The sequence below is a fragment of the Lathyrus oleraceus genome, chromosome 7 (assembly GCF_024323335.1).
Source record: "Lathyrus oleraceus cultivar Zhongwan6 chromosome 7, CAAS_Psat_ZW6_1.0, whole genome shotgun sequence".
NCBI classification, from domain to species: Eukaryota; Viridiplantae; Streptophyta; class Magnoliopsida; order Fabales; family Fabaceae; genus Lathyrus; species Lathyrus oleraceus.
The window spans coordinates 109074222-109101528 of record NC_066585.1 but is presented as its reverse complement, the minus strand read 5'-3'; the positions used below and the strand labels follow the sequence as shown (position 1 = coordinate 109101528).

Genomic DNA, 27307 nt, shown 5'->3' with positions numbered 1-27307 from the left:
AAGAAACTACCATATGGAAGAGTATAAGAGATACAAGGTCAGGATACAACTAACGACTCCCCGCACCACCCTCATAGAGAATAGCAGGTTGTTATTACAATTTCAAATTCAAATTTCACTCACTTTTCTCCTTCACATACTAACTTGAGTACTTGAGTGTTAACTTTGCATGTCATTCCCTCCTTCTTCGCATCTGAGGCTCAGGATTGTTGTTGTCCATCGCAACCATCAATTCTACAATCAATTTTGGTTCTATAATAAACAGTGGCGCCATCAATGAGAAACCTAGCTACTAATGTTGAACTAAATCAATACCAATAGTATAGATTCAAATGACATACAAATTTATTGAAGAAGAAACTCTCAAATGGCTTCAATGGTCTCCAAAAGCTCCAAAATCGCTCTTAGGCGTCACTTCAAGATCTTAGTAATTGAACCCCCTATTTTTCCTCTTTTTTCCTTTTTGAAACAGTAAAAAAATGTGTGAGCGACAATATGCAACGTGGACGCGTTGCACCATCATTACTTCAGGACCTAATAAAAATCGTAGTAGTAATAAAATTACAGCAATAAGTAGGAATGATATAATTGGAGGATTCCTTATCCACATAATATTAAGTTTGAACATGACTTTTTAAATGACTTACTTTGTACTCGGCACTCCCCAACTAGTTTTACTAAGTTATAACACTGAAATCTAAAAATGATGTATGGCCGGTGTTACAGCCATAGGCATGTAAGGATTCAATCAAGTAGCAGTTGACCAAAAGTACTCCCTCTATTTTTCTATAAGAAATTTTATAATTTTAAGTTCATTTATTAAATAATTTATTTAGATTATATATAAATTATGTACATTAATTATTCGATGAATGTAAAAGTCAAATTTTACTTATAAAAGAGAATAAAGTGAGTGTAGGAAAGGTACAAAATATTGATTAACATATTGCAATCAAAACATGTTGTTATGTTTTTGTCATGTTTATTGTCTTTAAAAGAATAAAGTCACGTATCCTTTATTTCCTATTTAAATATACAGGCGAGTAATAAACAATTTAATTAAAGGATTCTGATAAAAATAATTATGTTATAAGCTATTCTCTATAACAAGAAATAAATTAAATTTAAACTATTTTCCTAAAATTATAAACTATTTTTATAAACTATTAGGGAGAGCTTGTAAAAAAAGATGAAAACAACATAGAAACACGGGATACGCTAGTACATATCAACGGAAAGAAATCAATTCAAACATACCCTAAACTTGAAGATGACAAATTGAGTTTTTGAGAAAGCATAAGAAAAATGGTTACTTGAATAAAATAATTTGGGTTTTTGAGTAACTACTAACGGAAGTATTGTTGTTAAGCTGAAAACATTTGATTTTTGTTTTCAACTCTTTGAATAAATTTATGGAAACAAGAGTGTTTGAGACTGACATCTCTCTCAATTCCCTTTACCCACCAAATTTTATATATTTATATTTTTTAACCTATTTTTATAATTCTATAATGAATCATTTTGAGATTTTTTTTATAGTTTCTGATAAGTATAATATTGTAACACCTTAGATATATTAAATATATTGGATATGTATTTATAAATATTTTTTAATTTATTATTTATTCAACAATTATTTTATATGTAAGAAATTTATAAAATTGTATTACTCCCGCTTTCATCTGATCATATTTAATTGGTCACATTTTGTTTTATGATAATGGTCTTAACTTTCTTCTCAATCTAATGAACTACAAAGACTTTAATTGCGATTAGTCGAACACCGACTAGTTTGTTTTTATCACAATGGTTTATTTTAGCGGTTTGGTTTTGTTTGCAGTTTGTATTTTGCAAACCAAACTAAAGCAAACCAAATCGCATTATGTTACAACCGAAACTTCACATGCAACCCAAAACTCAAACCTAGTATGCACCTTAGAATTACAAAAGATTTTCTCTTACTCGCACTTAGAGTTTCAATTTCAACATTCTTAAATCTCTCCTAATAGTATCGTATATTCTTCTTATCTACTTTGTCATGTATGTCTCACATATTCTACTATAATATGTCATCTCTTATGTTCTTTCTTTTCATCTTTTATTTTACTATTTTCTCTTCCAATTATGTTTTTATGGCACCTTTCTTCTCAATCTCCCATCTCTTATGTCCTTTTTTTCATCTTCTCTTAATCTCACATATCATATGTTTTTTTATCTTTTATTATAATGTCTTTGATTTTATTCTATGCTACTATTTTATATATGTTTTTTATTCCATTTTTGTCTAATCTTATTTTTTGCATATTGAATTAGAACTTTTTGTCTCAATATGATGAGTTTTGGTGTTATTTAATAATGTATGAATGACTAAACACAAAGTTATGTTGTTCTCTATAGGTGTATGTATGACTCAATAAAAATATTGTAAAAAACCCAACCAACCGAACCATCCAAACCGCATTAATTTGGTTTGGTCAGGTTTCTAAAAGTCAACCAAACCAAACCAAACCGCATACTTTTTTATCTTACGATTCAGATGATCTTTATCGTTAAAACCGCCCAAATCACATTGCGAACACCCCTAGTCTATCTTATATATGGATCACATGAACTACAACAAGACTTCACTTTCACTTGTGACTAATAAAGTCGTAGTTAGTCAATTTTCTGACTTAGGTCCTATCTTTCTACTAGATCACATGAACCAAATCTATAGTTGAATATTTATTAATTGAAAAAAACTATTGAATTACACACTTTAGTTAAAGAATTCTTGTAGATTAAAAAAATAAACTATATGAATAAAATAAAAAATAATGTTTTTATAACATATTTATCAAATATTAATTTATTTACTTTTATTATAATTATAAAAATGTGTACAAAAATATTAATCAAAGAGTACAATTGAAATAAATAATAATAATTTATTAAAATTACAATTAATGATTTATTTTGTGATTTTTATTTAAGAAAATGATCAATTACACAAAATCACAGGTCAATATTACTCTATTTATTTATTTTATATGGTTTTCCACAGGGTCGGCCCTGTGCAATGTGCAGCAAGTGCTGCATCACAGGGCCCCAAAATTTAGAAGGCCCCAAAATTTAGAAATTTCAATTTTGTTTCATAAATATTAATAAAATAAATAAAATCTTATAAAAAAACTCAATAATTAAAAAAAAATTATGATAAAAACTCAATAAATACAAAAATCAAGATTGATCAAAACTCAAAATAATCATAATTAAATATATTTTTTAATTAATACATAATTGTATTTTTGATATATTTTTGATACATAAGAGACTAGTCAGTAGAAAGAAGAAAAGAAAGAGAAAAGGGAAAAGTGGGAAATAGAAGAAGAAGGAAGGAAGAAGAAAGGAACAAGCTCATGGATTCTTCACCATATTCATCCTCATCATCACCAAATCATCTCTATTCCATCAATTTTATCATCCTCTTTTTGAATCAAGGTAAGTTCCTAGATAGTTGTAGCTTGGGGGAAAGAACTTCATGGAAGTGGGATTAGGTTTTGTAAATTTGTTGGTGTTCATGCTTCTATATCTCATATCATGATTCCTACATGATTTTGTGTGAGCTATGTTGATTGATTATGATGATAGGTAGTGTTTCATGATTCTTGGTGTTGATTCATATTGAGATTGGTACCATGTTGTGTTGTTGTGTTGGAACCATGATGTTGTGTTTGGTTGATGTTAATTCTTGTTGAATAGTGACAAAAATTCATGAATCTATGTTAGAAAATATGAATACATGAATGGGTATAATTTAGGATGGTTTAGGGGTGTTAAATGTGGAAGAAAGAGTGTTTATAAGAGGTATTTTTGAACATTTTGCAGGTGTCAATCGATTGGTTGCAGAACCAATCGATTGGTTCACGATTTTGTGAAGAAAAAGCTAAATTTTGCTGATGTCAATCGATTGACTACAGTGCCCAATCAAATGGTCCTGTCAATTTTAAAAAAAACACTTTACAAAAACTTCATGTTATCTTATATGTAAGAAATTTATAAAATTGTATTACTCTCCCTTTCATCTGATCATATTTAATTTGTCACTGTTTGTTTTATGATAATGGTCCTAACTTTCTTCTCAATCTGATGGACTACACAGGCTTTAATTATGATTAGTCGAATAATGACTAGTTTGTTTTATCACAATGGTTTATTTTAGGGGTGTTCAAAACCAAACCAACACAATATAAAACCGCAAATCAAACCAAACAAAATCAAAATCGCAAAAAATTGCATTTGATTCGGATGAATTTGGATCATTTTTTAACAAAACTGCGCAATGTGGTACGGTTTGCAGTTTGTATTTTGCAAACTAAACTAAACCAAACCAAGCCGCATTATGTTACAACCCAAACTTCACTTATCCTACACTCAAACCAAAACTCAAACCTAGTATACTTTAACCTTATAATTCCAAACGATTTTCTCTTACTCACACTTAGAGTTTCAGTTTCAACCTTCTTAAATCTCTCCTAATAGTATCTCACATTCTTCTTATCTTCTTTGTCATGTATGTCTCACATTTTTTACTATAATATGTCCTCTCTTATGTTCTTTTATTTTCATCTATTATTTTGCTGTTTTATCTTCCAATTATGTTCCTATTTAACAGTAGTCTGAATGCTCTTATTACATTGCAGTAACACGTGTTCTGCTGTCTCTGACTCCACGTAACAATCAATATCAGTGTGCAATCTTTTGTCGATCAATTTTACATAAATTGGGAAATACATTTTCTACTGGTAGTTGAATCCCACATCGAAAGAAGGTGAAAGGTATTGAGATAAGAAAGAGTATTAAAGAACTTGAATACCATCATTGTGGGTGAATAAACCCTAATAATAGATATACAATGGTTAAATAATAATTAAATATGGCATAATATGGCATATATTTGTTTTATCATGGTTGAATCATAGCTAATTAACATATGACCAAGTAGTGGAGTAGAATAAGGTAGTTAATATTCATTCGGCTATTTGATGAAAGATCTTAATATTAAACACATGAATAAGGAAGTTAAAAGATGAGGCAAAAATTCTTCGAAGTGACTGCAGAGGTTGCATTTGGAAGGGAAAGAAAAACTTCTTTTTAAATATTCATTTGTGATTAATTTGTCTAGTACTAATCTCTAAACAAGAAATGATTTTGAAGGATGAATAAATTTCGACGACACGCAAGTCTCCCAATCCTTACATGTTTATGAGTCTCGCTTAAAGTAATATTTATCTTAAAAAGTATGTGTGAATATAAGATTAAATGTAAAGTAAAAAATAAATGAATTAAATAGATGGATTTAATTGAAATACACTTAAAAATCTATAAAGTGATACAAACGGGTAATGGTGATGAATCGATGGTCTAAAACTTTTTACACTGACAGTGCATAGTAATTAATCTCTAAATAGATTCAGTTTTTGATATGTTTTTTCAAATAAATAATAATAATATGAAAATAATGATAAAATTATACTCATTAATTGAAAAATTCTCACAAGTTTTAAAAATATAAAAATAAAACGAGAATAATATTTTTCTATACTCATATTAGATATTGTTATATTTAGTTTTTATCATAAATATAATTCTTTTTTGAACTATTTTCCATCTTTGAATCATATATTGAAAGTACAATTTAAACGAGAAAAATGATATGGTCGGTGTTGCAAGGATTGAATCAAGTAGCAGTTGACTGAAAGTATAGGGTACAGAATACTGATTAACATTTCAAATCAAAACATGTTGTTTATGTCATGTTTATTGTCTTCACAAGAACAAAGTCACCCATCCTTTCCAACACGTCGAATGTGTGTGTATACATTGGAGCCAACAAAATGGCATAAGAGGTAGGCAATGCATGATACATTTTGAACCAGAAGATATGGACATCCAAAGAACCTGCAATAAAAAGTATGACAATGCATGATACTTGGTTGTTTCATGGTTACTATGGCTATTGAATGGAAATCATTAATTCAAGGGGAATACTAGATTCGGAGATACTTCTTTTCTCCTTTGACGGTGCATTTAATATTTGACAGATTTTCTCTCCAATGTTCCTATTTAGCAGCAGTCTGAATGCTCTTATTACACTATAACAACATGTGTTCTGCTATCTCTGACTCCACGTAACAATCAATATCAGTGTGCAACCTTTTGTCGATCAATTTTACATAAATTGGGAAATACATTGCCTATTGGTAGTTGAATCCCACATCGAAAGAAGGTGAAAGGTATTAGGATAAGAAAGAGTATTAAAGAACTTGAATACCATCCTTGCAACATACTTACCTGGATGTGGTTAATGGTTGATCATGAAGGACCATGGCCTAGGAGAGTGACCTTCATTGCACTTAGGAAGGGTGTTATCCTAAGGTCTACCCATGTGGTGGAACCTACATCATAATTTGTAGTTTCTTTTGATTTCTACATGTTTTAGGAGATGGTGAAATAGCCAAACACATATAAAAGAGTTAAATGTAAGGAATAAATGTATTTAGAAAGTTATACGTAGACTAAATACACTAAAAAATGATGAAATGCGTGAACATACATATATACCTGGTTTAGCTTAGAAAACAACAAGCAACATTATAACTTGTCACTGCTTTGTCAGGTTCTGTTTTTGTTCTTCAAATAGACTCAATTTTTTCTTATGCTTCCTTGTTAGTACTTAGCATTCCTTCTCCATTTATTCCAGGAGTATAATGGACTACTATGAGATTATCAGGAAGATACCATCAATTTATTTATCTTTGCAATTGAAGTATATTTTCCTCTCAAACTAGGTGTTGCAGATTATTTATGGAAAATGTTTTGTTTCTATCATGCATAATATCTTGTATTTACTAGGACAAAGTCACAAATCCTATAATCCTTATTTTAATAAGCAATTAAGCAAAAAAGGAAACGATTAACTGAATCTAGGACAATGATTTTTGTATGTATGCATGTTTATAAGTTGCAAATGCAAAACTAAATTTCCTAAAATGCACAATAATCATATATGTGAAATAACAATTCTAGAGAAGAAATTTCACTTAATATATGTTGCAGATTAAAGAATATATTTCCACTCATAAATGAAAAACTATTCATAAAAATGAAAAAGGACAGAGAAAACAATTTTGAGTCTCGTAGTTTTACTTGTATAATAGTAAGCCTTCTTTCAAATCATTATCCTGATGCTCTGTCAATTGTTTTTTCCTTAAGTCAGTTTTGCATCAGAATTTATTATCATATATCAAGAATTTTGTTTCAGTCCCAAAATATGGTGGACTTAATCAGTATGGATCAAACAAAAGTACACTATTTTACTTTTCAAAAAAGGATTTTGAAGTTTATATATACGAAATGACACCTCATGTAATGTACACATGACTATAACTTGATCATACAACCTCAAAGTGTACCAAAGTCATTTTCAAAATTCATCATTATATGAAAACTTCACCAACCATCGCAGCAGACAGAGCATGTTAAACAGAAAATTCGCAAAAATAAAATCACCAGCCCCTAGAGATTGTTAGAAATTATTTTGTTTGAATAAATGATAAACACGTGGACATAAAAATGGTTTCACTTCAACCGAACTACCATTTAAGAACACTAGTATAGAAAATTTGGTTGTCATATGTGAATAATGTCTTGATGTTTAATTACTAAGTGAAAATATTTAGAATGAAGAGGAAGGAAATGAGAGCATAGATATCCTCAGCTTGTGTTCTGAGATGTTAGCAAGTATGCAATCATGAGACTTAATGCCTTTCTAAGTTAAGGAGAGGGAAATGTAGTCTCCAAGTTGCTGCATAAGAGTCCCGCCTCGGTTAGTGAAGGAAGAAATATAATACATGTCAAATATAAAGCACAAAACAAACATGCATTTAAACTCATACCTTTCTCGGCCTTTTGGCTAAGATCAAGTGTAGTATCTGTTCTTATCAGTTTAATATCTGATATGTGGGCCAATGGTCCACACGATATTAAATTTATTTCTTGAGGGAGAGAGTCCACTTCAAGAACTTGCTATTGGGTCTCTCAGGTGTCGCTTTTGTGTTGCACTTTAGCAATAGCATGGCACACCCCACCAAACCTAGTTCAATATTCTAAATTACTTGCTAATTTATTTATACTTCCATTCTGAAATGTCCCACCAAACCTAGTTCAATATTCTAAATTACTTGCTAATTTATTTATACTTCCATTCTGAAATGTCATGGATAAGATGAATGAAGAAAATGAAGGAAAACGGTTAAAAAAATGTAATAAGGACAAAAAGACAATGATTTTCTGAGTCAGGGGAGTATTAAAACGGTTAAAAAAATGTAATAAGGACAAAAAGACAATGATTTTCTGAGTCAGGGGAGTATTACTTGTGTAGTCGTAAGCCTTCTCTCAAATCATTTTCGCGGCGATCTTTCAATTCTTTTTACCAAGGTAGTCTTGCATCTGGATTTTTTTTACAAGATTAAGGAACCAACACAGTTGTAACCCCACATGGAAATACAGTAGTGAGATATTTCATTAGAAAATAAAACATCTTATATAAAAAAGGGATTGAAAATTTAAGAATTAGAATTTTGTAGTTTAAATATGATGAGACTTCCTTGAATTTTGCTGACTTTGTAACTTACTACACCAAAGTTCACTCTCAGCTCGGATGATCTCCTATCAGTGAACTCACCACTAATTTCTATCTTTCCTGTGAAAAAATGGAAACCAAGGTTCGCGAATCAGGGATAATTGCTAAAATGCATACAAATTACAAAATAAACTAACCATATCTTTTCTGCATTCTCATGAATCACGGGCCCATTTATTGACAAATTGTGTACATTGTTCTTACATGTTCCGCAGTTGGCCAAACTTCGGTCCCAAAATTAGCACTACAGATGTTGGGATTTTCTCAACACATGAACCTTTGTTTCCAACAAAAAGAAAAGTGTCGATGTTGAACATATTGATTCAGTCATATCTCAAACAATACGGACCAAAAGTGTATCAAAGTCAAATTCAAAATGTTGAGATTAATGATCATTATAATGAATGCGATTATTAGCCATTAGTCATGATAGTATATGAAAAGTCATTTAAGTAGCTAAATGGATTATTTGAAAAGATTATAATGCATTAATCTCAAAGTACTAAAGTCGCATTAATTCAAAGAGGCGATTCTTGTAAAATAATATTAATGCTATATAAAACTCCAGAATCATAAGCTCAATCTTGACCAAATAAGCTCATGTATAATAAACAACTTAATTAAGGGATTCTCATAAAGGAGAGTCCACTACAAATAGCTTGACCAAGTTTTATGTCATTTAACTAGTCATTACAAAGGTTCAGTCGATTTGGAATCAATAAAACTATAGGATAAAATATGCTTCAAGTTTTTCATAACTAACCTTTTGGCACCATCACTCTCCATCACAATACAAATACATCAAAGACTTTCTACAAAAAAAGCCAACACTAGCAACGCCAATCCAATAAATTATCATTAAATCAATATATATGAAGAATATTCATAAAATATCATTCATCAACAATTGGTAAAAAATGAAACACTACTGCAAAAATAAATGTGACAGAATCATACTCAGCTAAAATGTATGCTTTCTCGTACCCTAGAAACCTACTTTGATCAGATGTCTGCAAGATCAATAAAACTTTAGTATAAGATAGGCTTCAAGGGTATGATGATTCCCAAAGAGTAAAGTAGTATTTATAGGTCCAATTCAACTTTTTCATAACCAACCCTTTTAGCACCATCAATCTGTAACAATACAAATACATCAAAGACTTTCTACAAAATTCCAACATGACCAATTCCAACCCCATTAATTAACATTCAATCAGTATATGGAGAATATTCATAAATTATCATTTTGTGGGCATTTTGTAAAAAATGAAACACAACTACAAAAATAAATGTGACAGAATCATACTTTCAGCTAAAATGTATGCTTTCTTGTGCCAACACAAAGAAATGATTTGATGACATTGATTCATCAAACATTTTTAATAACAGATTGAAAGTGCTTCTTAAATCTCTGGGATACTAATTATTATTTTGTAGATAAACAAATGTAGTTATCTTTGTATTTTATCCAACACCCAATTTTGAACATGGGTCTTGTAACTCTTTTAAGTCTTAACACAAACATATTGAGCTACACAATTCATTGCAAATACCAATTTTCGATTCAACTAAAAGTAAGAAGGAACGAAAAATCCAATCCAATAATAAGAGCCAAAGTGAACCTGTAATGCTTGAAGTTGGTCGGTTTCAAGTGGAGAAAAAAAAGCAGTAGTAAATAGAGTGGGAAATACATTGCTAACTACTAATAGTAGTTGAGTCCCACATCGAAAGAATATGAAAGGTATTGAGAGAAGCAAGAGTATAAAATAACTTGAATACCGACATTGCAACATACTTACCTGGATGGGGTCAATGGTTGATCTTGAAGGACCATGGCCTAGGAGAGTGACCTCCATTGCACTTAGGAGGGGTGCTATCCTAAGGTCTACCCAAGTGGTGGAACCTACATCATAATTTGTTGCAGTGGGGGCCTGCGTTCGCGCGACCCTCTCTTATTCTAATATCAAATTTTGAGAAATAATTTCTCCTTATATAATTATATAGATTGTAATCTCTTATATTTCATATCAATCTAAGTTTATTTTCAATTTAGAAGTGACAGTCCAGGATGGTGCCTCCACCAAACCAATCTGCCATGTTTTGTCACGTTTGTGTTGCAGATTATAATTCGGGAGATGTAGTTGCTCGTAATGTGTTAAAGGCAAAGTGGGATATATTGGCAGGCTCAACAGACGTTTGATCCTTCCACTGCCAGGATGGTGCAGCCACAATCCTAAATTGTCAAGCCTTATCCCATATGGGCCACATCACCTTGGTGCTCCCATATGGGTCTAAATGGATATTCTGGCCAATGTGTGACTTAATGGATATAAATTTGTATAATATTAAGATGGAACATGGTTCTTTAAATGGCTTACTTTGAACTTGACACTCCCCAACTGTTTTTGACATGTTATAACATTAATCATTGAAAACATGCGGTTGAGGGATTTAATCCACATATATATAGAGTGATTTAATCTATTCAAAAAGTTATACACAGACTAAATACCCTAAAAAAATGATCCAAAATCAATGACAGAGTAATGGAATGCAGCACGTACAATTTGTAAAGTAAACAACCATATATACCTGGTTTAGCTTAGAGTGACAACAAGTCACATTATAACTTGCCACTGCTGCTTCATCAAGCTCTGGTTTTGTTCCTAAAACTGACTCAGATTTCTATAATGCTTTCTCGTACTTAGCATTCCTTAGGAATTTAAACAAGTAATGGACATTAGGATTATCAGGAAGATATCATTAATTCATTCAATCCATCTAGATATACTCCTAAAAAATTGGATGCTTCGCAATTATAGCCTTTTCTGTCTCAAACAAACATTGCAGATTAAAACTACATATAAAATTGCCATGTCCGTCTTGTCTTTACAAGAATAAAAAGAGTCAGTGACAACTCTATCAATTTGCTACTCCTTTTACCCGGAAACTCTAAGAGTCCCTCAACACTAAGGGATACAAACCTGCTAAAAAACAGATAGCTAAATAAAGTTTACCAATGAAGTTATTATTCTGTGCAAGTTGAATAAAAAATTAACACTTTGGTTAATTAAAGCTGTAATAATTTGATTCTTCTGCCACAAAAAGTAACTCTCATTTTTATATAAAAAATAGTTTTCAACCGAACTAACAATTCAACAAAAAAAAGGAGAAGAATTGGCAGGTAACATTTAAAGAAGCATCTTTCCACACTAAAACCTTTGTTAAGCACGGTACTACAAAATGAAACATTATAAGTCATCAAACTAATAAAAATGTAGTTTTTGCTGTCAATATTTTTCAACAATGGCAGAACTTGCTCTAAAATGTCAATGTCTTGATGTCTAATCACTAACTGAATTTTTGGCTCCATGGGCCCTCTTAAGAAAGGCTTACACCCAAGGTTGTTTCTGTGTATATGCATTTAGCTTCCTTGGTTGTCTTGATGTATTTCATAATTATGAACAAATGGGTTTTGTTTATAGCATTTCAAAAAACACTGGATTCAGTCAACTTTGCATATATGAAATCAATTTGAGCAGAAAATAAATTTGAAGTATAGAATCTCCCTCTTGGTTTAATTAATGTTACATAAGAACAAGCTACATCATACTTGTGTTGACAAGAACACTAGTAGACTTCTAATTATTGTATTAATGTCCCACATCACCAAGTTAGCAAAGAAGAAGAAACTATGACAGATATAAAAGACATAATAAGCATGTCTTTTAACTCATACCTTTCTCGGTCTTTTGGCAAAGATCAAGTGTAGTATCTGTTCTTATCAGTTTAATATCTGATATGTGAGTCATTGACTCACACGATATTAAATTTATTTCTTGAGGGGGAGAGTACACTACAATAGCTTGCTATTGGGTCTCTTGTGTGTCACCTTTGTATTGCACTATTGCATTGGCTTGGCACACCCCACCAAACCTAGTTCAAATTTATGTTCTTCATTTCTCCTAACTGTTATACTTTTACTATATTGTATATTGGATAATATCTTACGATGTAGTATTATGTAAATTAAGGATCATGATGATTTTAAATCAAAGAAATTTAAGTTAAAACATACACATTTTTTAGAAGTTCCAAGGCTAGACATGCAAATCCCAATTGAATCCAAAAAGTACTCTGTGAAAATAAGGAAACAGATTCAATGCATAATCCCAAGCCAATAAAAAGCATGTGACTTGAGAAATACAACCAATACAATGTTGTAGATACCTCAATACTTTTATGCTGCATTTGTAGTTCCAGAATGCAATTTTGGATTTGTATTTCTTGTAAATATGAAATCGCACAATGGACAGAGTCATGCATCTTGGAGCATATGATCAAGATCCGATGCCTCACATCCAACCTTGTATAACAGATTCGATTACAAAATCTAAATGCATACCATCTGATAATTAATTCTACAATTTTGTATGACTGGGTGAGATGAGGGATTTCCTTATTACAAGGGGTTTGAATCCACAAATGCTTATAATAAGATGTCACAAATAATGATTATATAAATAAAACATGAGATATTTTTAAAACTAAAAACAGTTTACTGAAATTTCTTATTGAAAGCATTATCAAAACATACCTGGAGCAATATAACCATGTGTAACCCATGTGTGACAACTTTTGCCTCACAATCTTCATCGAACAAGATGCTGCTATGAATAACAGGTGGAGAACATTCATGGTGCAAATAGCAAATCCAAGTTGCACCTCCCAATGCAATCTTCATCCAAATGACTATTTCATTAGCATCAGTATCCACTTGGTGAAAAGATGCTAGTTTTTTTTACTTCCTTTTGACATTTTTGTAACTTGTTTGCTCTTCGAATCCTAAAGTTTCTACACATCGGCGATGAGGATAACAACAACGACCAACAACATTACATATTTATAACTAAAGAGAATTCTTCAATGACCATGATCTTTATCACAGATATTCAAATCAGAATTTATTAAATTTTTTGGAATTTTCTCAACACATGAACCTTTATTTCCAATAAAACAGCACTGTGGATGTTGAACATTTCGATTCAGTCAATCTCAAACATAAAGTACACTGTTTTACTTTTCAAAAAATAATTTTGAAGTTCATATATATAAAATGACACCTCATGTAATGTACAATAACTTTATCATACAATCTTCACCAAATTAGGTCCTCCATAGAACCAAAAAAGTAATGTTCCAGAGGCTAGGCTCGACAGATGTTATGGACTGAGGATGCAGTGGCCCGTGATCCCTCACACTGTCAGGAGTAAGATGTGTTGGAATTTTCTCAACACATGAACCTTTATTTCCAACAAAAACCGCACTGTGGATGTTGAATATTTCGATTCAGTCAATCTCAAACATAAAGTACACAGTTTTACTTTTCAAAAAATAATTTTGAAGTTCATATATATAAAATGACACCTCATGTAATGTAGAATAACTTTATCATACAATCTTCACCGAATTAGGTCCTCCATAGAACCAAAAAAGTAATGGTCCAGAGGCTAGGCTCGACAGATGTTATGGACTGAGGATGCAGTGGCCCGTGATCCCTCCACTGTCAGGAGTAGGAAGTGTTCGTTGCTCTGTGAAACCAGCCTCACGCATAAAGTACACTGTTTTACTTTTCAAAAAATAATTTTGAAGTTCATATATATAAAATGACACCTCATGTAATGTAGAATAACTTTATCATACAATCTTCACCGAATTAGGTCCTCCATAGAACCAAAAAAGTAATGGTCCAGAGGCTAGGCTCGACAGATGTTGTGGACTGAGGAAGCAGTGGCCCATGATCCCTCCACTGTCAGGAGTAGGAAGTGTTCGTTGCTCTGTGAAACCAGCCTCACGCTGTACCCTCCTGTCTAAGACACACAATACTCGTGCCTTCGCACAAGTCCCGTGGGTCAACTCGCAACTTGGAGCGGGCAGGCCAGCATGGTGCAACCACCAGACCAACCTATTAAGCCTTAGCCATGTTCCATCACCTTGGTGCCCCCACATGGGTCACAAGCTGACGCTACTCAGCTCGGCAAACAAACTAGCATGTCAGACATTTATAAACACTTGCATGTGTAATATTGTAGCCAATGTGGGACTTAAAGGATATAAATTTGTATAGTACATACTATTAAGATGGAACATGTTATAAAACTAATAATTGAAAGATGCGGTTGAAAAGGTTTCTCAAATGGCTTACTATGTACTCGGCACTCCCCAACTACTTTTGACATGTTATAACACTAATCATTGAAAAGATGTGGTTGAGGGATTTAATCTACATATATAAAGGGATTACTAGACACTCAAAAAAATGATCCAAAACCAATGACCGTAATGCAGTACATACAATTTGTAAATGTCGTAAAATACCTGAGGATTTGGGACACAGAGATTATCTTTGTATTTGACTCGAGATGAATCTTCTAGACCCGACGCACCACCAACCACGCCAGGAGCTAACATGGCATACCCTGCTGGGTTAGCAAAGTTTCCAAATCCTGTAGAATTTCCAGCAGGAACAAGTTTGAACTGTTGAACTCCATATTTAAGGTTATTGGCATTAAGATGGGAACCGCCTCCAGGCATTAATACATAGTATGTTAAAATGAAGTAAGAATCAAAGGAATTAGGTAAGTGATGAAAAGACCAACAAAAACATTGCCAGCTTGAGAGTAACAACAAGCAACATTATTATCTGCCACTGCTGCTTCATTAGGGTCTAATTTTGTTCCCAAAACTGACTCAAATTTCTCTAATGCTTCCTCGTACTTCACATTCCTTAGGAATTTAAACAGGAAAGTAACGTACATTAGGATTATCAGGAAGATACCATTAATTCTTGTCATTCTAATCTAGATATAGTCCTAGCAAATTGGATGCTTTGAAATTAAAGCTTTTTTTTTTGCCTCAAACTAGGTGTTGCAGATTACAATCTCATATAAAAATGTCATGTCTATCTTGTCGTTACAAGAACAAAATCACCAATCCTTTATTTCTTATTTTAATATGCAATTGAATAATAAAGGGAAAATATTAAATATTTACTTAATCCAGCACAACATTATGGTTTTTGTATGTGTACATGATTATATGTTGCAAACCAAATCTCGTAGAATGCCCAATAATGTTATATGTGAAATAACAGTACTTAATCTCTATAGCAGATTAAACAAAATACTTCAATTCTGAAATGCCATGGATAAGATAAATGAAGGAAAACTGTTAAGGGCAGAAAGAAAACGATTTTCTGAGTCGGAGGAGTCTTACTTGTATAGTCGTAAGCCTTCTCTCAAATCATTTTCCCAACGCTCATTCAATTCTCTTTTCCTTAGATAGTTTTGCATCTGAAATATTTACAAGATTGAAGAATGAAAACGGTTGTAACCCCACATGGAAATGCAGTAGTGACCACAATCATAAGATCAACCTTGACCAAATAAGGCCTTATTTGGATAAATAACTTAATCAAGACCTTTGTCATAAAATGCTTATGTATAAGCTATTTTCTATAACAAAAAGTAAACTAAAATCAAACAGTTATTATCGAAACTATTAGCTAATTTTTCGGCTATGATGGAGAGTGTGTCGAAATCAGCTGAAAACAACTTGTGAAAATGTGATATATATAGTTTCCATAAACCCTTCGAAACAGTCATATTCAAATAGAATCCAAAGAAACCCTGAGCCTTTAATTCAAATAACTATGTTCAAGACGATATAAGTTACAACATCCCTACCTCATACTCTTCATCTTTCGATGCACAGATGAAGCTTTAACCACAAAAAGAAATGCTTTTGATTTTCAGAAATGGGTTTTTGAGAAACTGTAACAGAAAAAAGGTTTCTGGAGGAAAAGAGCTTCATCTTTACCCGGGAAATTTTTATATTTTTTAGGTGATTTTTAATTAATCTATAAATCATTTATATTATTTATTTTTAAGCTAATTATTTAATGATTTGTATTATCTTATTAATGGGGGTGGTAATTGATTAAATTTTTGTTTAATACTAATAAGTTAGGAATAGGATTGTAGGAGTGTATTACTATATTAATTTTTTGTCTAAATTATGAGAATATTATAAAATTATATTTCAGTACCATTAGTTTATTAAATTTTATGTCACTTTTTTAATTAATAGTTTATTTTAAAATCAATTAAAATTTATTTAAAGATATAGGTACCTAATCAAAATTTATGGACATAAAACATAAACGATTGCATTCATCTCAAAGACACCATCAAGAAATTGATAAAAAAAATTGAGTCAATATGTCCAACAAAACCAAAGGAAGGAAAATCGTTAGGGAGGAAAGGGATCCCTCATAGAATCCAAGAGACTGACATATCTTAAATTTTACATTAAATTTGAAACTGATTTGTAATTCTGCCAATAAACTATTGGAATTATGTGGTACCCGCTCATGTGAATTGAACCCCCTCGTGCGAGATGGTCTTTGTTAATTGTTGATTTATAAAATCAATTGTTTATTTATATTAATATATAAATAAATATAAATAAATATTGTCGTCAAATATTCAACCTTAAAACAGCAAAACACATTTATTTAATTCAACTAACACGTACAAGTTGAGTCACCTCACTCAACCATAAAAAAAATATAATTCACTATTAATGAATGACGTAAAAAATTAAATAATAATATAAAAATAGCATAAAATTACTATTCATTTTTGTTCTAGGCTGACCAAAATGGTCATGGACCGGCGATCAGAAGTGAGCATTGATTCACTTAAAATTGTTCATAGTCCAAAGAAACTACCATATTAAAGAGTATAAGAGATACAAGGTCAGGATACAACTAACGACTCCCCGCACCACCCTCATAGAGAATAGCAGGTTGTTATTACAATTTCAAATTCAAATTTCACTCACTCTTCTCCTTCACATACTAACTTGAGTATTTGAGTGTTAACTTTGCATGTCAATCCCTCCTTCTTCGCATCTGAGGCTCAGGACTATTGTTGTCCATCGCAACCATCAATTCTACAATCAATTCTGGTTCCATAATAAACAGTGGCGCCATCAATGAGAAACCTAGCTACTCATGTTGAACTAAAGCAATACCAATAGTATAGATTTAAATGACATACAAATTTATTGAAGAAGAAACTCTCAAATGGCTTCAATGGTCTCCAAAAGCTCCAAAATCGCTCTTAAGCGTCACTTCAAGATCTTAGTAATTGAACCCCCTATTTTCCCTCTTTTTTCCTTTTTGAAACAGTCAAAAAACGTGTTAGCGAAAATATGCAACGCGGACGCGTTGCACCATCATTATTTCAGGACCTAATATAAATCGTAGTAATAATAAAATTACAGCAATAAGTAGGAACGATATAATTGGAGGATTCCTTATCCACATAATATTAAGTTTGAACATGACTTTTTAAATGACTTACTTTGTACTCGGCACTCCCCAATTAGTTTTACTAAGTTATAACACTGTAATCTAAAAATGATGTGCGGCCGGTGTTACAACCATAGGCATGTAAGGATTCAATCAACTAGCAGTTGACCAAAAGTACTCCCTCTATTTTTTTATAAGAAATTTTATAATTTTAAGTTCATTTATTAAATAATTTATTTAGATTATATATAAATTATATACATTAATTACTCAATGAATGTAAAATTCAAATTTTATTTATAAAAGAGAATAAAGTGAGTATAGGAAAGGTACAAAATATTGATTAACATATTGCAATCAAAACATGTTGTTATGTTTTTGTCATGTTTATTGTCTTTAAAAGAATAAAGTCACATATCCTTTATTTCCTATTTAAATATACTGTCGAGTAATAAACAATTTAATTAAAGGATTCTCATAAAAATAATTATGTTATAAGCTATTCTCTATAACAAGACATAAATTAAATTTAAACTATTTTCCTAAAATTATAAACTATTTTTATAAACTATTAGGGAGAGCATGTAAAAAAGAAGAAGATGAAAACAACATAGAAACACGGGATACACTAGTACATATCAAATAAATAAACTGAAAGAAATCAATTCAAACATACCCTAAACTTGAAGATGACAAATTGAGTTTTTGAGAAAGTATAAGAAAAAGGGTTACTTGAATAAAATAATTTGGGTTTTTGAGTAACTACTAACGGAAGTATTGTTGTTAAGCTGAAAACATTTGATTTTTGTTTTCAACTCTTTGAATAAATTTATGGAAACAAAAGTGTTTGAGACTGACAGCTCTCTCAATTCCCTTTACCCACCAAATTTTATATATTTATATTTTTAAACCTATTTTTATAATTCTATAATGAATCATTTTGAGATTTTTTTATAGTTTCGTATAAGTATAATATTGTAACATCTTAGATATTTTAAATATATTGGATATGTATTTTTAAATATTTTTTAATTTATTATTTATTCAACAATTATTTTATATGTAACAAATTTATAAAATTGTATTACTCCCGCTTTCATCTGATCGTATTTAATTTGTCACATTATGATAATGGTCCTAACTTTCTTCTCAATCTAATGAACTACAAAGACTTTAATTGCGATTAGTCGAACACCAACTAGTTTGTTTTTATCACAATAGTTTATTTTAGGGGTTTGGTTTTGTTTGCAGTTTGTATTTTGCAAACCAAACTAAAGCAAACCAAATCGCATTATGTTACAACCCAAACTTCACATCCAACCCAAAACTCAAACCTAGTATGCACCTTTAAATTACAAAAGATTTTCTCTTACTCGCACTTAGAGTTTCAATTTCAACATTCTTAAATCTCTCCTAATAGTATCGTATATTCTTCTTATCTACTTTGTCATGTATGTCTCACATTTTCTACTATAATATATCCTCTCTTATGTTCTTTCTTTTCATCTTTTATTTTACTATTTTCTCTTCCAATTATGTTTTAATGGCACCTTTCTTCTCAATCTCCCATCTCTTATGTCCTTTTTTTCATCTTCTCTTAATCTCCCATCTCATATGTTTTTTTTATCTTTTATTATAATGTCTTTGATTTTATTTTATGCTACTATTTTATATATGTTTTTTATTCCACTTTTGTCTAATCTTATTTTTTGCATATTGAATTAGAACTTTCTGTCTAAATATGATGAGTTTTGATGTTATTTAATAATGTATGAATGACTAAACACAAAGTTATGTTGTTCTCTATAGGTGTATGTATGACTCAATAAAAATATTGTAAAAAACCCAACCAACCGAACCATCCAAACCGCATTAATTTGGTTTGGTCAGGTTTCTAAAAGTCAACCAAACCAAACCGAACCGCATACTTTTTTATCTTACGATTCAAATGATCTTTATCGTCAAAACCGCCCAAATCACATTGCGAACACCCCTAGTCTATCTTATATATGGATCACATGAACTACAACAAGACTTCACTTTCACTTGTGACTAATAAAGTCGTAGTTAGTCAATTTTCTGACTTAGGTCCTATCTTTCTACTAGATCACATGAACCAAATCTATAGTTGAATATTTATTAATTGAAAAAAACTATCGAATTACACACTTTATCAAATATTAATTTATTTACTTTTATTATAAATATAAAAATGTGTACAAAAATATTAATCAAAGAGTACAATTGAAATAAATAATAATAATATATTAAAATTACAATTAATGATTTATTTTGTGATTTTTATTTAAGAAAATGATCAATTACACAAAATCACAGGTCAATATTACTCTATTTATTTATTTTATATGGTTTTCCACAGGGTCGGACATGTGCAAGTGCAGCAAGTGCTGCAGCACAGGGCCCCAAAATTTAAAAATTTCAATTTTGTTTCATAAATATTAATATAAATAAATAAAATGTTATTAAAAAAACTCAATAATTGAAACAAAAATTATGATAAAAACTCAATAAATACAAAAATCAAGATTGATCAAAACTCAAAATAATCATAATTAAATATATTTTTTAATTAATACATAATTGGATTTTTATATATTTTTTATATATTTTTGATACATAAGAGAGTAGTCAGTAGAAAGAAGAAAAGAAAGGGAAAAGGGAAAAGTGGGAAAAAGAAGAAGAAGGAAGGAAGAAGAAAGGAACAAGCTCATGGATTCTTCACCATATTCATCCTCATCATCACCAAATCATCTCTATTCCATCAATTTCATCATCCTCTTTTTGAATCAAGGTAAGTTCCTAGATAGTTGTAGCTTGGGGGAAAGAACTTCATGGAAGTGGGATTAGGTTTTGTAAATTTGTTGTTGTTCATGCTTCTATATCTCATATCATGATTCCTACATGATTTTGTGTGAGCTATGTTGATTGAATATGATGATAGGTAGTGTTTCATGATTCTTGGTGTTGATTCATATTGAGATTGGTACCATGTTGTGCTGTTGTGTTGGAACCATGATGTTGTGTTTGATTGATGTTAATTCTTGTTGAATAGTGACAAAAATTCATGAATTTATGTTAGAAAATGTGAATACATGAATGGGTATAATTTAGGATGGTTTAGGGGTGTTAAATGTGGAAGAAAGAGTGTTTATAAGAGGTATTTTTGAACATTTTGCAGGTGTCAATCGATTGGTTCACGATTCTGTGAAGAAAAAGCTAAATTTTACTGATGTCAATCGATTGGCTACAGTCCCCAATCGAATGGTTCTGTCAATTTAAAAAAAAAAACTTTACAGAAACTTCATGCAATCGATTGGCTCCCAGCTCAATTGATTGGTTCAGTCTTATTTTGCCTAAAACCATTTCTTCCATGTTTCTAAACCACCTTGGATGTATTATAACTTGTACCATGGTGTGTATATATGTATTATATTAACATTAATCGGTCGATTTATATGAGTTTGTGTGTGTTTTAACCTAGAATCCCAACTAGGTTAGAATGTTTGTTTAATGAGTTTGATATCTCGTATTGATGAACGAATGGATGCGTTAGGGAGCTAACATAAAGGCTTATTATATAAAGAGATGTCTATATGACTTATTCCACTAAATCTTTCCCTTTTTGTCTGATGAACCCCCATCTTAGGATGATCAGACATATGTTATTTGAAACTTGGAAGTGGAATGAGTTAGATTGCGGCGGGTCAAGTGATAACGTTGCCTATGTACCTTGAAGCATGTTATGTCATCTTGTGGACTTTAATGCATGTTATATATGTTGTTGGTTGTGGTACTTGTGTGTGTGCAAGAATGATTAAGAGCTTATGATTGGTTGAATGTATTGGTTACACAATAATATGACTAAAACTTATGAGTGAGATAAACCTAGGAAAATACTAGGTAAATGACTTAGAAAGATAACTTGAGTCATGAAATGATTTAGATAGTGATGCTTGGACATAATCGTATCGCGGTGTGTACAACGGAAAATAGTCACATGAATGATGCATTTACGTGCTTTGTATGGAACATGTGTGATTTATGTAATGAGAATGGATCATGTCATGATGCCATGAGAATCGATATGATATCATGAGAATTTGTTTGAAATTTGGTGAGGAACATTTGTTCCAAAAGTCCTATTTTGGTGAGGAGTCTTGCTCCGAAAGTCCTATTTATTGTTGAGAATTAATCACGTATTCGGAATTAGTTGTGATTGTGAACATACCACTTCAAGGGCTTAGGTAAAGCGGTAAGTGGGCATGTGGCACCAATGATTCGTGCCTCAATTGGGTTTGAGTCCCAACCATGACAGACATGGGGGAAAGGTGGACACCTAAGTGGGTTAGACTCTCATACGGTGAAAGATACTCAAAGTGGGTTCGAGTCCCATACGAGTGATGGTTCTTAAAAGTGGGTTCGAGTCCCATAGGGGAACCTGATATCCATCGTGAAAGTCGAATCATACGAGGCATGCGTGAACCAAGTCTTGGCCTAGACGTAGGTCTGGTTGGGGTTCGATGTTTCGTGAATCTGAATAGTGGTTTATTGAGTTATGTGAACTCATGTGACATGTTTCCATACATTCCGAATATCCCTCAGTTACTCTAGTCCTAGTTACATTGTGTGAGTGATACTCAAGTAACAAACGGTGAATACTTGAGTTAGAATCAGGTAGCAACCCTGTAGAGCCGAGTGGACCCATAGGATAGGAGAACTCACTGAGATTATTATCTCATCCCATTGTTGTTGTTATTTTTCAGGTATTCCTTCCAGGTTGAATTCATGAGAAGTTGTCCACTAATGTTTCAAGGGATGCAGTTATTGTGATCTTCCATTGTGGAGATGAAGATATTGTACATAGTCCTTAGATTTATATTACTTAGGAACTATTTTATAACATGTGCCATTAATGCTTTTAGTTTGGACATGTCTATATAATGATGCCATTTGGCACTTATGTTGTGACAATACCAAAATTTAACACTGGTATGATATTATTCTAGATATATATTATATGGGTTGTTACAACAGTGATGTCACCAATGAGAAAGCTAGCTTCTAATGTTAAATTAAATCAATAACAATAATGTATATTTGAAGAACATAAATATTCGCTGAAAAATAAGCTTTTCCATGGTTTCAATGATCTCCAAAAGCTCCAAAATCACTCTTAAACGTCACTTCCAGATCTTGGTAATTGATCCCTCTATTTCCCTTCCTTTTCCCCTTTTGAAACAGTCAAAAAACATGTCAGCGAAAATATGCAATGCAGGCGTACTACCTTTCAACACGGACACGCTGCATCATCATTACTTCAGGAACTAATATAAATCGTAGTAATGATAAAATTACAACAATAAGTAGAAATGATATAATTGGAGGATTCCTTATTGACATAGTATTAAGTTTGAACACGATTTTTTAAATGGCTTACTTTGTACTCGGCACTCCCTAACTAGTTTTAATATGTTATAACACCGTAATCTAAAAATGATGTGTGGTCGGTGTTGCAGTCATAGTCATGCAAGAATTCAATCAAGTAGCAGTTGACCGAAAGTACTCCCTATATTCTTTTTTATAAGCAAATTTTTATTTTTAAATTCGTTGATTAAATAATTTATTTGGAATATATATATATATATATATATATATATATATATATATATATATATATATATATATATATATATATATATATATATATATATATATATATATATATATATATATATATATATATATATATATATATATATATATATATATATATATCAATTACTCAATAAATGTAAAAGTCAAAATTTACTTATAAACTAGAATAGGATTCGCATGATGCGCGGGTGGTAAATATAATTTGTCAAAGGAAAATAAGATTTTATTTATGATTGATAATATTTATTATAAAATCTTTAAAATTGAAAAGTGATATATTTATGAATAATGAAAATATAAGATGAAATATAAAATTGAATTTTTAAAGTTGAAAGAAGTGTTCAAAACTAGAATTAATTTTTATGAAACAGTCAAAAAAACGTGTCAACGAAAATATATTTTTCCTCCTTTTTCCCTTTTGAAACAGTCAAAAAACATGTCAGCAAAAATATATTTTTTTTAATGAAAATATGCTGATTTATAAATTCAACCGTTTATTTACATTAATATATAAATAAATAAAAATAAATATTATCGTCGGATATTGAACCTTAAACCAACAAAACAGACTTATTTAATTCAACTAACACATACTAGTTGAGTCACCTCACTCAACTAGAAAAAAATAGAATCCATTAAACATAAAAAATTAAATAATAATATAAAAATAACACAAAATTACTATTCATTTTTGTTTTAGGCTGATCAGAATGGTCATGGATCGACGATCCAAAGGGAGCACTGGTTCGCTCAAAATTGTTCATAGTCCAGGGAAACTACCATATGAATGAGTATAAGAGATCCAAGGTTGAGATATAACCAACGACTCCCCGCATCATCCTCATAGAGAATAGCAGGTTGTTATAACAATTTCAAATTCGAATTTCACTCACAATTCTCCTTCACATACTGACTTGAGTATTTGAGTGTTAATCTTGAATGTCAACCCCTCATTCTTCGCATTTGAGACTCAGGACAGTTGTAGTCCATCGTAACCATCGATTCTACAATCAATTTTGGTTCCATAATAAACAGTGGCGCCATCAATGAGAAAGCTAGCTACTCGTGTTGAATTAAATCAATACGAATAATGTAGATTTGAAGGACATAAAAAATCACTAAAGAAAAAGCTCTTCAATGGCTTCAATGGCCTCCAAAATCGCTCTTAAACGTCCCTTCAAGATCTTATTAATTGAACCACTATTTTTCTTCATTTTTCCTTTTTGTAGTAGTCAAAAAATGTGTTGGCAAAAATATGCAATGCGGAAGCGTTGCGCCGTCTTTAGTTCAGGAACTAATATAAATCGTAGTAATAATAGAATTAAACCATTAAGTAGGAATGATATAATTGGAGGATTTCTTATCGACATAGTATTGAGTTTGAACATGACTTTTTAAATGACTTACTTTGTACTCGGCACTCCCCAACTAGTTTTAACAAGTTATAGCACTGTAATCTAAAAATGATGTGCGACCGGTATTGCAGCCATAGGCATGTAAGGATTCAATCAAGTAGCAGTTGACCGAAAGTACTCTCTTTATTCATTTTTATAAGCAAATTTTTATTTTTTAGTTCATTGATTAAATAATTTATTTGGGTTATATATAAATTAGATATATCAATTATTCAATAAATATAAAAGTCAAAATTTACTTATAAAAGATAACATTCTAAGATACAAAGTATTACTTAACATATCGCAATCAAAACATGTTGTTTTTGTCATGTTTATTGTCTTTAAAAGAATAAAGTCACATATCATTTATTTCCTATTTAAATATGCAATCGAGTAATAAACAACTTCATTAAGGAATTTTCATTAAAATGGTTATGTTATAAGCTATTCTCTATAACAAGACATAAATTAAATTTAAACTATTTTCCTAAAACTATAAACTATTTTTATAAACTATGAGGGAGAGCATGTTAAAAAAAAAGATGAAAAGAACATATAGACACAAGATAATGCTAGTACATATCAAATAAATAAACTCAAATAAACCAATTCAAAGATACCCTAAATTTGAAGATGACAAATTAAGTTTTTGAGAAAGTAGGAGATGACAAATTAAATAAACTGAAATAAATCAATTCAATTCCCTTTATCCACCAAATTTTATATATTTATATTTTTAAACCTATTTTTACAATTCTATAACGAATCATTTGAGATTTTTTTTTATAGTTTCCGATAAATAATTTTTAAGTATAATATTCTAACACCTTAAATATTTTAAATATATTGGATATGTATTTTTAAATATTTTTTAATTTATTATTTATTGAACGGTTATTTTATATGTAAGAAATTTATAAAATTGTATTACTCTCCCTTTCACCTGATCATATTTAATTTGTCACTGTTTGTTTTACGATAATGGTCCTAACTTTCTTCTCAATCTAATGGACTACAATGACTTTAATTATGATTAGACGAACAACGACTAGTTTGTTTTATCACAATGGTTTATTTTAGGGGTGCTCAAAACCAAACCAACACAATAGAAAACCGCAAATCAAACCAAACAAAACCGAAATCACAAAAAATCGCATTTGATTCGGATGGATTTGGATCATTTTTAACAAAATCGCGCAATGTGGTATGGTTTGCAGTTTGTATTTTGCAAACTAAACTAAACCAAACCAAGCCGCATTATGTTACAACCCAAACTTCACTTATCCTACACTCAACCCAAAACTCAAACCTAGTATACTTTAACCTTACGATTCCAAATGATTTTCTCTTACTCACACTTAGAGTTTCAGTTTCAACCTTTTTAAATCTCTCCTAATAGTATCTCGCATTCTTCTTATCTTCTTCGTCATGTATGTCTCACATTTTTTACTATAATATGTCCTCTCTTATGTTCTTTGTTTTCATCTATTATTTTGTTGTTTTATCTTTCAATTATATTCCTATTTAACAGTAGTCTGAATGCTCTTATTACACTGCAGCAACACGTGTTTTGCTGTCTCTGACTCCACGTAACAATCAATATCAGTGTGCAATCTTTTGTCGATCAATTTTACACAAATTGGGAAATACATTTTCTACTGGTAGTTGAATCCCACATCGAAAGAAGGTGAAAGGTATTGAGATAAGCAAGAGTATTAAAGAACTTGAATACCATCATTATGGGTGAATAAACCCTAATAATAGATCTACAATGGTTAAATAATAATTAAATATGGCATATATTTGTTTTATCATGTTTGAATCATAGCTAATTAACATATGACCAAGTAGTGGAGTAGAATAAGGTAGTTAATATTCATTCGGTTATTTGATGAAAGATCTTAATATTAAACACATGAATAGGGAAGTTAAAAGTTGAGGCAAATTTTCTTCGAAGTGACCGCAGAGGTTGCATTTGGAAGGGAGAGAAAAACTTCTTTTTAAATATTCATTTGTGACTAATTTGTCTAGTAATAATCTCTAAACAACAAATGATTTTGGGCCCGTTTGTTTTGGCTTTTTTTAAAAATGATTTTTATAGTGTTACAAATTTTAGTGTAAATAAAATTTACAATGAAACTTTTTATAAAAGCTTCAAATGAAAATTTGGTTTGA

At 30.9% G+C, this 27307-nt stretch overlaps 1 long non-coding RNA gene, 3 other non-coding genes and 1 pseudogene across 5 annotated transcripts in view; all 5 read left to right on the top strand.

Moving 5' to 3' along the window:
* Positions 1–27307, top strand: part of LOC127108045 (uncharacterized) — a 98921-nt gene that overhangs the window by 21353 nt on the left and 50261 nt on the right. The window contains exon 1 of one of the 2 annotated variants that reach the window (XR_007795942.1): positions 6337–6417. The exons of the other annotated variant lie outside the window; for it this stretch is intronic. This is a non-coding gene — a long non-coding RNA (uncharacterized LOC127108045). Of the gene's footprint in view, positions 1–6336; positions 6418–27307 lie in introns of those variants that run through there. 2 annotated transcript variants of the gene reach the window in all.
* On the top strand, positions 6326–6474 carry LOC127109368 (uncharacterized; annotated as a pseudogene).
* Positions 7934–8129, top strand: LOC127109725 (U2 spliceosomal RNA). The gene has a single exon (XR_007796993.1). It is a non-coding gene; the product is annotated as a U2 spliceosomal RNA (small nuclear RNA).
* On the top strand, positions 10475–10635 carry LOC127109114 (U1 spliceosomal RNA). Its single transcript, XR_007796537.1, has one exon. It is a non-coding gene; the product is annotated as a U1 spliceosomal RNA (small nuclear RNA).
* On the top strand, positions 12419–12614 carry LOC127109729 (U2 spliceosomal RNA). The gene has a single exon (XR_007796996.1). It is a non-coding gene; the product is annotated as a U2 spliceosomal RNA (small nuclear RNA).